The sequence below is a fragment of the Urocampus carinirostris genome, chromosome 14, assembly GCF_059441175.1.
Source record: "Urocampus carinirostris isolate Australia breed hairy pipefish chromosome 14, RoL_Ucar_1.0, whole genome shotgun sequence".
NCBI classification, from domain to species: Eukaryota; Metazoa; Chordata; class Actinopteri; order Syngnathiformes; family Syngnathidae; genus Urocampus; species Urocampus carinirostris.
In genome coordinates, this window is record NC_142362.1 from 21,451,440 (window position 1) to 21,462,048 (window position 10,609).

The following is a 10,609-nucleotide window of genomic DNA, read 5'->3' on the forward strand; positions in this document are numbered from 1 at the left end:
CGTTTTTGACTACCGACCACGCTTTGATCCCCCGCTCCGGCTAGCGACATATTTTTCCCGTTAGACCACGCTACGATCTCCCGCTGCGGAAGATCCACTTCCGCATTGCGAACACGCTCTGATCCCGTGAGCGGCTTGCTTCCCTCATCCAGCGAGCACCGGATCGCTAATGTTTGTTTTTCCTCTATATCTCAATAAACTTGTGAGTAAACGTTGCGCATCTGGGTCCTCCTCCTGTTCTGGTTCCGACAATTTAACTACTAATGCTTGCATTAGGGATAAGTCCTCAACAGGTTTATCGGTCCTTGCGAACCGCTTTGGCAAATAAAATGTTTTTTTTTGAGAGCACTAGTTTTGGCTCCCAAAGCCTATGGCATTAATTTGGGGGGTAGCTTTACTTTAGCAGTTAACATTCCTTTAGCAGTCAATGCTAAATATTTTAGCATCTCATGCTAGTGTCGAGGACCTTAATTACTAATGTGTGCAGTGTCACACACCAGGAACGGAGACGGGACCCAATAGCGTGCGTTTTACTCAGTTTTTATTAAGAAAGAGAACAGTGCTTGCATCCACGATCCGATGATCGTCGGTCACTGGAAGTGGCACTTCCGTGCCGAGCGAGGGTAGTCGTTGGCAGCAAGAAAACAGGTCGATGGCCGGGGCGGAGGAGCAAAAACAGAAACAGGTCCAGAAAAGAGGTCAGCAACGGGTATCAGGTAGGAAACAGGGAAGGATAGTGTCGGAGAGTACAAAAGCTTGCCTAGCTGAGAGCATAGGTTCGCAGACGGTCTGACGGGTTCCTTTCGGAAGACGGGAGTTTAAAAAGAGTCCAACAGCCAATCAGGTCCTGTGGCTGTTGGCGCCAACGGGGCAGCTGCAGTAGCCCCGAATCAGTAATCATGACATGCAGACTACGATTTATAGCTGCTAATGCTAGTGTTTTGATGTTAACTCGGCCTGTTCTCAACAGTTTAAAACCGATGGTAACTTTCAACACGAAACAAGATCTCATCTCATCACTCATCTCATCAGCTGCACCGCTAATCCTCAGTAGGGTCGCGGGGGTGCTGGAGCCCATCCCAGCAATCATCGGGCAGTGGGCAGGGGACACCCTGAACTGGTCGCCAGCCAATCGCAGTGAAACAAGATCGTGATCCCAAAAAAAAAATTAAAAGACCGTGATATCCTATCTTGTTCCAGCTGTCCCTGGCCTAGATTTTAGGTCATATGTTTACTCAGTGTTAGCAAATAGCATTTTCTTAGTGGCTATCTTCAATTTCGCCACCAACATTAATTTACCAGTTAATGCTGAATGATTCAGCAGCTAATTTTAGTGTTGCAGACTGGAACTAGTAATGCCGGGGTAAAAGGGCGCACCGGAACCCAAAAAATGTGAGTGTTTATTTCTTGAAAAATAAAACAGCCGCTATATTTGAAGTAAATGTGATCCACGTTGTATATGTTAAACATAACCCACTTTTAGTTGGACAATTTTTGGACTCAAGTCCAGAACTGTCCACACCAGATTTAGACCAAATTTCAACATCAAAAAAAACACTTGGTGCTCAGTAGGAGGTTGTTAAATTAATCATATTGAAATGCTAAATTTGTTAGGCATGATCTAGCACAAGTGAAAGGACCTTTTCAGAGCACTTTGTAAAATCCCGAGCCTGAAACCGTTCCCGTCAAAGTGAACTACAGTCCAACTCGCCTGGCCGGCCCGCCGGTGTTCTACAACTTCGCCATCAATCAAACGTCCCTCGGCGACTTCCATCTTCTGCTTGATTCATTTTTTTCTTTTGGTTCTTTTGGCGGTTTGAGAATCCCCAAAGGTTGCTGCTGCCGTTGCGATCCGAACACAACGCTAACGGCGTTCGTTGGGTCGTGATGAAAACGCTAGATAGCGATCTTAGCGACATTGCTACGTTACCAAGCATTAGCTCAGAACTGAAACCTGTTCCTGGTCAATAGACCAAACAAGGTTGGTTCCGATTGGATCCAACCAGAGTTATCTATAGATTGATCAAATTTGACTAAACCAGACTTGATACTGTATTACACTATACTAGGCTAGGGGTTGACTAGGCAATTAAACTTGATTGGACCAGAATAGACTATATAGTAACTCAATGAGACTAAGTCAATTGACTGAATAGCAATTGTTCAGACTAGATTGGACCAGACTGGACTATAGATTAACTCAATGAGTCTAAACCGTACTTGATACTGTATTCGATTATACAAGGCTTAGGGTTGACTAGGCAATTAAACTTGATTGGACCAAACTGGACGACATACTAACTCAATGAGACTAAACCAGACTTGATACTGTATTAGACTTTACTAGACTTTGGGTTGACTAGGCAATTCAATTTAATTGGATCAGACTGAACTGTATATATTAACTCAATGAGAGTAAGTCAATCGACTGGATAACAATTGTTCGGACTAGACTGGACCAGACTGGACTATAGATTAACTCAATGAGTCTAAACCATACTTGATACTGTATTAGATTATGCTAGGCTTGGGGTTGACCATGCAATTAAACTTGATTGGACCAGACTGGACTGTATATTAACTCAATGAGATTAAGTCAATCGACTGAATAACAATCGTTCAGACTGAATTGGACCAGACTGGACAATAGATTAACTCAATGAGTCTAAACCATACTTGATACTGTATTAGATTATACTAGGCTTGGGGTTGACCATGCAATTAAACTTGATTGGACCAGACTGGACTATATATTAACTCAATGAGAATAAGTCAATCGACTGAATAACAATCGTTCAGACTGGATTGGACCAGACTAGACTATAGATTAACTCAATAAAACTAAACCAGACTTGATACTGTATTAGGCTACATTAAAATTGTGTTTGACTAGGCAATTCAACTTGATTGGACCAAACTGGACTACATACTAACTCAATGAGACTAAATCAGACTTGATACTGTATTAGACTTTACTAGACTTTGGGTTGACTAGGCAATTAAATTTGATCGAATCGGGCTGGACTATATTTTAACTCAATGCAGACATGGGACCAAGTCACACATGTGCAAGTCTCAAGTAAGTCTCAAGTCTTCACCTTCAAGTCCCAAGTAAGTCCCAAGTATTTTTTTCTTGGGCAAGTCAAGTCACAAGTCAAGTCCCGAGTCTTAGATTGCCAAGTCCAAGTCAAGTCACAAGTCATAAAAACAGCGACTCGAGTCGACTCGAGTCCAAGTCACTAAGTCTCAAGTCCCCATGTCTGACTCAATGAGACTAAATCAATCGACTGAAAAACAATCGTTCGTACTGGATTGGACCAGACTGGACCATAGATTACCTTAATGAGACTAAACCAGACTTGATATGTATTAAACGATATTAGAATTGGGGTTGACTAAGCAAAAAAACTTGATTGGACCAGACTGGACTATAAATAAACTTAATGAGACTAAACCAGGCTTGATACCATGTTAGGCTTTACTAGGCTTGGAGTTGACTAGGCAATTCAATTTGATCAGATCAGACTGGAGTATAGATTATCTCAATGAGACTAAACCAACTGGAAGCCATATTTGACTATAGCAGATTTTGGATTGACCAAGGAATTTGTGAGTTATCAACCCTCAAAAGATCAACTTTTATTCAGTCTATGGACTGAATAAAGCTGGTTCAGACTGGTCTATAAATTAACTCAATGTGACTAAACCAGACAGGATACTGTACTAGACTAAACTCGAGGGGTTGACTAAACCTGCCTGATATAGGCTAGGGGTTGACTAAACAGTCAAACTGCCAATGCACTGTATGTCATCAAAACTCGGGCTGAAACTAATGATTATTTCCATAGTTGATGAATCGGTCCATTATTTTTTCGATTAATCGATGAATAGGATTTCCAAAAGAAATGTTTAATTTCATTCTCTTGATTCAATTATTGAAGTATTGGGCAGATGGAAAAATAGTGCACAAAATAACAGAATATTCTGTAAAATAAAACAATAAAAAAGTGTTTGTCAATTAACTTGACAATAAACAAAAATACATACAAATATATGCTATACACCTGAAAATGTCTAAGATAATCTTTTCATATCCGCTTATCCAAAGATCAAATATTTGAATATAATAAACATTCCCCATATTAAAATGATATTTAATTTGCTTTAGAATCTGCCCCTTGTGTCGAGTTAAAAAATGTTGTTATTATTATTTTTCTTTTTACCTTATTTATTTTGTTTATTTATTTTCTGATTTTTTTTTTCTCTGTACTTCAGCAGCACTTTCCGTTCCCTTGAAAATTGTTAACCGCTACAAAGTTGAAACTTTCAATCCAATTTTATTTGTAAATTGTCATTTTCAATTAAAAAAAAAGGAAGATAGCATTTTTCTAAAAACAGCCTTAGCGCCCTCTGCCGGACCAAAGTGGGACTACAACTCTCACAACTGGATTATATGCACTCTTATTTGCATTGGTACTTAGTGGCTCATAAATCATATAATACAACAAATCGATCATCTAATTAGTTGACAACGCTTTTAATCATTGATTTCATTAGTTGTTGCAGCCCTATTTAGACCACTTTGATTCATTGAAAAGAACGAGCTGTGCAGAAAGATAAAGAAAGCTACGTGAAAATGTACGCAATCCGTGAGAAATCACCCGACTGCTCTAGTCTCCAATGTCAATAACCGCTCTATCTAATATCGCCGTGTAATAACATAAGTTTTCCTGACATGGCAGTCATTAGGGCAAGCGGGGGAGCACTTTTTGCGGCCCCCGCTAACGAACGGGATGCGCTAGCAAACGACGTTAGCTTGATATTGATAGCCGCCATTCCCCGTGGCTTGCATGCACTCGGCGTGACCTCCCCGGCCCAATAAAAACCACTTCGAATGATCTATTCTCTCAATTCCCAGAGCTTTACATTTAAACCTTTTATCCGCTCCTGTCATTTGTCCGTCAAATATGGTTTTAAACACATTTCCCTCCCGGTTTGCCATTAGCTTGATATATGGTGTTGATGTAAGGAGGGGGAACTTCAGGAGGCTTGAACTGAAACTGAAACGTGTTATTATGGGAGGAAAATCTCACAATATATATATTTTTTTGCTTCTGTGAGGACAAACTACTAGCATTAACTAGCCATTGTGATTAAGGTATGTGATACTAGCATTAGGTCTTAAATTATTCACCACTGACTGCTAAAATGAGGCAAGCAGCTAAGATACCCACCTAAATAAAATCAAGTTGTAATGCTAATGTGGTGCTAAAAGTTATAAACCGTTTGGAGCCAGCTTTTGTAAAAACGAAACGCTAGCTTTAGCAGCTATCACTTGTGTCCCCAATGCTAGCATTAGTAGTTAAGGTCCGTGATACTATCATTAGCTTTTAAATTATTCACCATTGACTGCTAAAATGAGGCAAGTAGCTAAAACGAAGATACACACCTAAATAAATCCACAAGCTGCAATTCCAATGTGGTGCTAAAGGTTATAAACGATTCGGAGCTAGCTTCTGAAAGAAAGGAACACTAGCATTAGAAACTATCAACTGTGTCTCCAATGCTAGCATTAGTAGTAAGGGTCTGTGGTACTAGCATTATCAGTTAAGTTATCAACCATTGATTGCTTAAGTGAAGCTAGCTAAAACGAAACTAGCCACATAAAGAAATTTTAAAAAGCTGTGATGCTAATGTGGCGCTTAATGTTATTAACGTTTTGGAAACAGCATCTGGAACAAAAAAACATGAGCATTAGCAACTATTAACCATGTCCCTATTGCTAGCATTAATAGTTAAGGTCCGTGATATTAGCATGAGCTGCTAAATTATTTACCATTCACTGCTAAAGTGATGCTAGCAACTAAAACAAAGCGAGTGAACTGAAAAAAAAAAAAATCAAGTCGTAATGCTAACGTGGCGCTAAAAGTTATATTAATCATGCCCCCAATGCTAGCATTAATCGTTAAGGACTGTGAAATTAGCCTGAGCACCTAAATGTATTAGCATTGACTGCTAAAGTGATGCTAGTGGCTAAAACAAAGCTAGCCACCTAAAAATGTAAACAAAGTGTAATGATAACTTGGCGCTTAAAGCTTCTGTAAGAACAAAACGCTAGCATTGGCAGCTATTAACTGTCTCCCCAATGCTAGCATTAGTAGTTCAGGTCCGTGATACTAGCATTAGCAGTCAAAATATTTACCCTTGACTGCTAAAACTAAGGTAGCCATCTCAATAAATCATCAAGTTGTAATGCTAATGTGGTGCTAAAAGTTATAAACAATGTTTTTACAGCTTTTTCCCCCACTGTATAACATCAAAAAAAGTTATTCATCAAGTCAAGTCAAGTCACATTTATTTATATAGCCCTTAATCACAAAAATGTCTCAAAGGACTGCGCAGGATTACAATTACAAAATTACACAATTACCTGATCTTAAACCAGCATGCTCAAATATCCAGTTACGTATCTAAGATACCGGTTTACTATTGGTGCTCATCATACAAGATGCTGGTCTGCTATTGGTCTGTCCCACAGTGCCTTGAGGATGCTAATATATTCTTGGCTGAACTTATTCCCACAATGCATTTCTATCTCTTTCTTTAGTTCTAAATCTCGTTTTCTTCAGAGAGACTTTGTGAGTTAGTGCGATACCGAACTGTATTTATCAGCTATGGGTCCCAAAACTGGCATGGATGCTAAAGGGAGAAGTAAAAACATAATAACAATAACAATGGTAACAGATGCTTGTGATGATCAACAAATAAAAGAAGACACACAAATGGCTACCCTTACTAAATTCCATGGCCATGTCCAAACGAAGATTGGGACTACAGTATTATGAGGAATAAGTAGCAAGGGAATCATTTAAGTGTTAGTATTCATTCAGATTTTGCAGTCTCCTCCACCCTCTGCATCTACCTGCTACTCCTCTGTACCAGTTTCAGTCACTTCACACCAAATATAAATAACATTTCATTTTTCTGTTATTATGTTATTTTATCATATACACATATATTACATGAAAGTAGTTCTTACTATTTACTATTTCGTTATTTGAATGGTTCATCTGAAGTTTTTATAGGCAATAGCTAATTAGCAAAGAATGTTATTTAACACATACAACTTCCCCTTGCAATACCTGCCTCAGAATGGATTAATGTTGTATCCCGGAGGGTCTACTGTATTTATTTGGTTCCCTTTCAAGTTTAAAAAATGTGAGGAAAACAGGTCACAATGCCCAAACAACAGTAGAAAGTTCTTAATCCGTGTCAGTTTACTTTGCACACGGGCTAAAATCCCTTCCGAGCACGTGCTAGCATAAACGAGGCCAACGAAGACTCCCGTGCAAATTATTTGCGACGGCATTTCAGGGTTTGACTGCGGTTGATTAATGACCGCCGCAAATTTCTTAATGGTCCCATTAGCGCCTCGGTCAGCTGGGAGACGTCGGGAAGAAAAAACACGGGAGGACAAAGCCGCAGTCGGCAGGGGGATTGAAGACGACGAAAATGAAGTCTCTAGACAGCGCAATGCATTGTGGGATGTCCCGGTTTCCATGCACCGCCAGACATTAATCAAAGCCCGGCGGCCTTCTGTGGCCCCCAGCCGCTCTGCCTCCCCCTGTCCTCCTGCCAGAGATTCATTGGCATTCATTATCCATCGATTGTAGCTTTTTCTCTGTAATCGGCTGTCTCCAGTCATATCTGGGCCTCCTAGGAGATCATTATTCCGAGACGGGAGCAGAAATCTTAATGGGGGGCTAGGGGGAGCCGAGGAGATGATCAACTGTGAAAACATCAGCTTCTTCTTGCCCAAATAAATCATTTACTTTTACAGCTTGCGCTTTTTATATGGCGCTAACGACGTCGAAGATTGATTCGGACGGCGGAGGAGGATCGGTCTTTTATCAGCGATCCGGAGACGTTTGTCACATGGGGATGGGGTCCTCAAATTCTGAATCACTGAATATTTTTCATGTGAGTCTGTCCTTTGTACCCCCTTGCCCCCGCTTGGGGTACCAATTTCCGTTTCCAGTTCTGATGACCTTGCTTGTTTGGGTTTACACATGCATGTGAAACCGTATTTTTTACTGCAAATAAAGTTCTCAGAGACAATGACTGACGCAGCAAAAGAAATCGTAGAAATATGTGTCACATTTGCATTGGTGACCCCAAATGCAGGGAATCCCGAATGGATACAGGTGTGCTCAACAAAGGATGGTATTTATCAGCAAGACATATAGAAAAGTGTCCAAACCAAAAACAAAAACTAAATCTGACATGTTGACAGAAGACAAGATAGAAGTGGTGTGGAGATGGCAATGACCCGTCCCCGGGCAATCTCCGTCAGGCATGGGGAGATTGGGCACTGGTATGTCCAGTTCAAAACCTGGTTGGGGCCCTTGGGGTGAGTGGCATACCTGATCATGACGAGAAGAATATAAAGACGGGGGTTTTAAACATATGTTTCCAACAGTGCACACGAGGCGAGAATTCAAGAAAAAAACAAACAGCCCTGGAGTGGCAGTAAGCGCAGCCAACTAGGAAATAAGGAAAAGCTTAAGAGAGGCAAAGAAGAAGTAGATCGAAGACCAATGCATGGAGGTAGAAGACAACAAGAAAAATTCAAAAAAAAACTTTCAGATCGTAAAATACCTTGCACAAACAAACCAAAAACATGTCAGCAGCATTCAGGATGACGCACGCAATAGCCTATGATGATAAAAAGAGATCATGAATAGAAGGACAGAATACTGCTCCAAACTGGTCCTTACCAATTCCGGCCGAGGGGAAAGTGACAACTTCCCTATCATCTGATAAGAAGTAGAGGCAGCAATTACCTCGCTGAAGAATGGAAAGTCTCCAAAGATTGACAACATCAGAACTTATACGAAAATCTTGTTAACTAACTCTAGAAATCTTGACAAAGATTTGCAAAAAGATATGGCAAGCAGGACAGTAACCATCTGCATAGACAAAATTACCGCTTATTATGCTACCAAAGAAAGGAAACCACCAGCCATGCTCTATCTACAGAACCATAAGTCTTATTAGCCATGCAGTGTCATGATTGCTGATTCAAGGCACCTGTAACAACCCAATTGGCGCCAACAGCCCTGGGAGCTGATTGGCTAAGAGACTCATTTTAAACCCCTGGCTTTCAAGAGGAAGCCGTCAGATCGTTGCGAACCTTTGCTCTCAGCTAGGCAAGCTCATTCCGTCTGACAATCTCCTGCTCTATTTTCTCCTGCCTGATTACCTGTTGCCGACCTGTTTCTGGACCTGTTTTGGACCCGTTTCTGCCCTGATCTGCCATCCCGACATCCAACCCGTTTGCCGACCTCTTTTCTGAACTCGATAGCGCCCTTGCTCTCCCATCCCGGCTAGTGACCAGTATCCCCGCAGTCTACGATTATCCTCGCTCAACACGGAAGTGATACTTCTGCGTTCCAGCCTCCTGCTGCCCGTGTCCGTCCTCTGATCATGGAAGCAAGCCCTGCTTCCACGATCAATAAAACTGAGTAAACAAACACTACTGGGTCCTGTCTCCTTTTCTGGCTTGTGACATGCTGGGAAAATTGTGTTAAAGGTCCTACTCAACAGACTGAAACCAAAAGCTTAAAAAATCCTACCTAAAGAACAGGCAGGTTTCAGGGAGTGAAGGAGCACAACACCAACAACATCAGATTTCTTGGATTTGAAAAAAGGGTTCGACAGAATATGGCGAACCGCCTTGTGGGCCACAATGTGGAAGTACAACATGGGCCAAAAATTATTTCAGCTGTAAGCCAATGCCAGCAGTGCGTTACTGATCAATGTTACCATTGAAGTGTGGTTTCAAGACAAGGCTGCATAAAAGATCAAAGATCGGACTCATGCGAGCGCTGATTCCATCTTCCTCTACGCTTGCGAGACATGGACTCTCACAGCAAAGCTGGAAAAGAAAATCCAGGCCATGGAGTTGCGGCGCTATAGGAATTACCTAGGCCTCGACATAGCCCATTGCCATACCATCAGAGGGAACTTACGATCAACTGTTGTCAACTGTGCAGTCAAAAATTTCAATGGTATGGTCTCATCACAAGATCATCAAGACTGGCCAAGATCATTCTCCAGGGTACAGTCCAAGGGGGCGGAGGAAGAAAAAGAGAGAAAAAGAACTAGGCCAACAACAAGAAGTAGGCCGACTACATCAATCAATTGCCATGACCCAAACTCAGGCCAGGAACCGTCAATATCAGAGAAATTGTTCCGTGAACCGTAAACGTGCTCATAAATGACTATGAAAAACAGAACTAGACATGAGAAAATGCTACTATGGAGAATTATAATCTATACAGTACACTCCCCAGGATACGACATGAATCTGATCTAATCTAGGGATTGGAAATGAAATTGCCATATAGTGGGGGATGCTAATAAGTTTGGAACCCCCATATAAAAGCAAACAACAAAACACTATGTAGCAAGTTCTACTTATCACATATGTGAATCAGACTAAATAACCATTCTAAATAAATAAACATGTAAAGGTGTAATCTGTGATGTGACTTGAGGTGGGTTGGGTAGCAGTTGGATGCAGAGGGCAAGGAGACTGCGGGTTCAA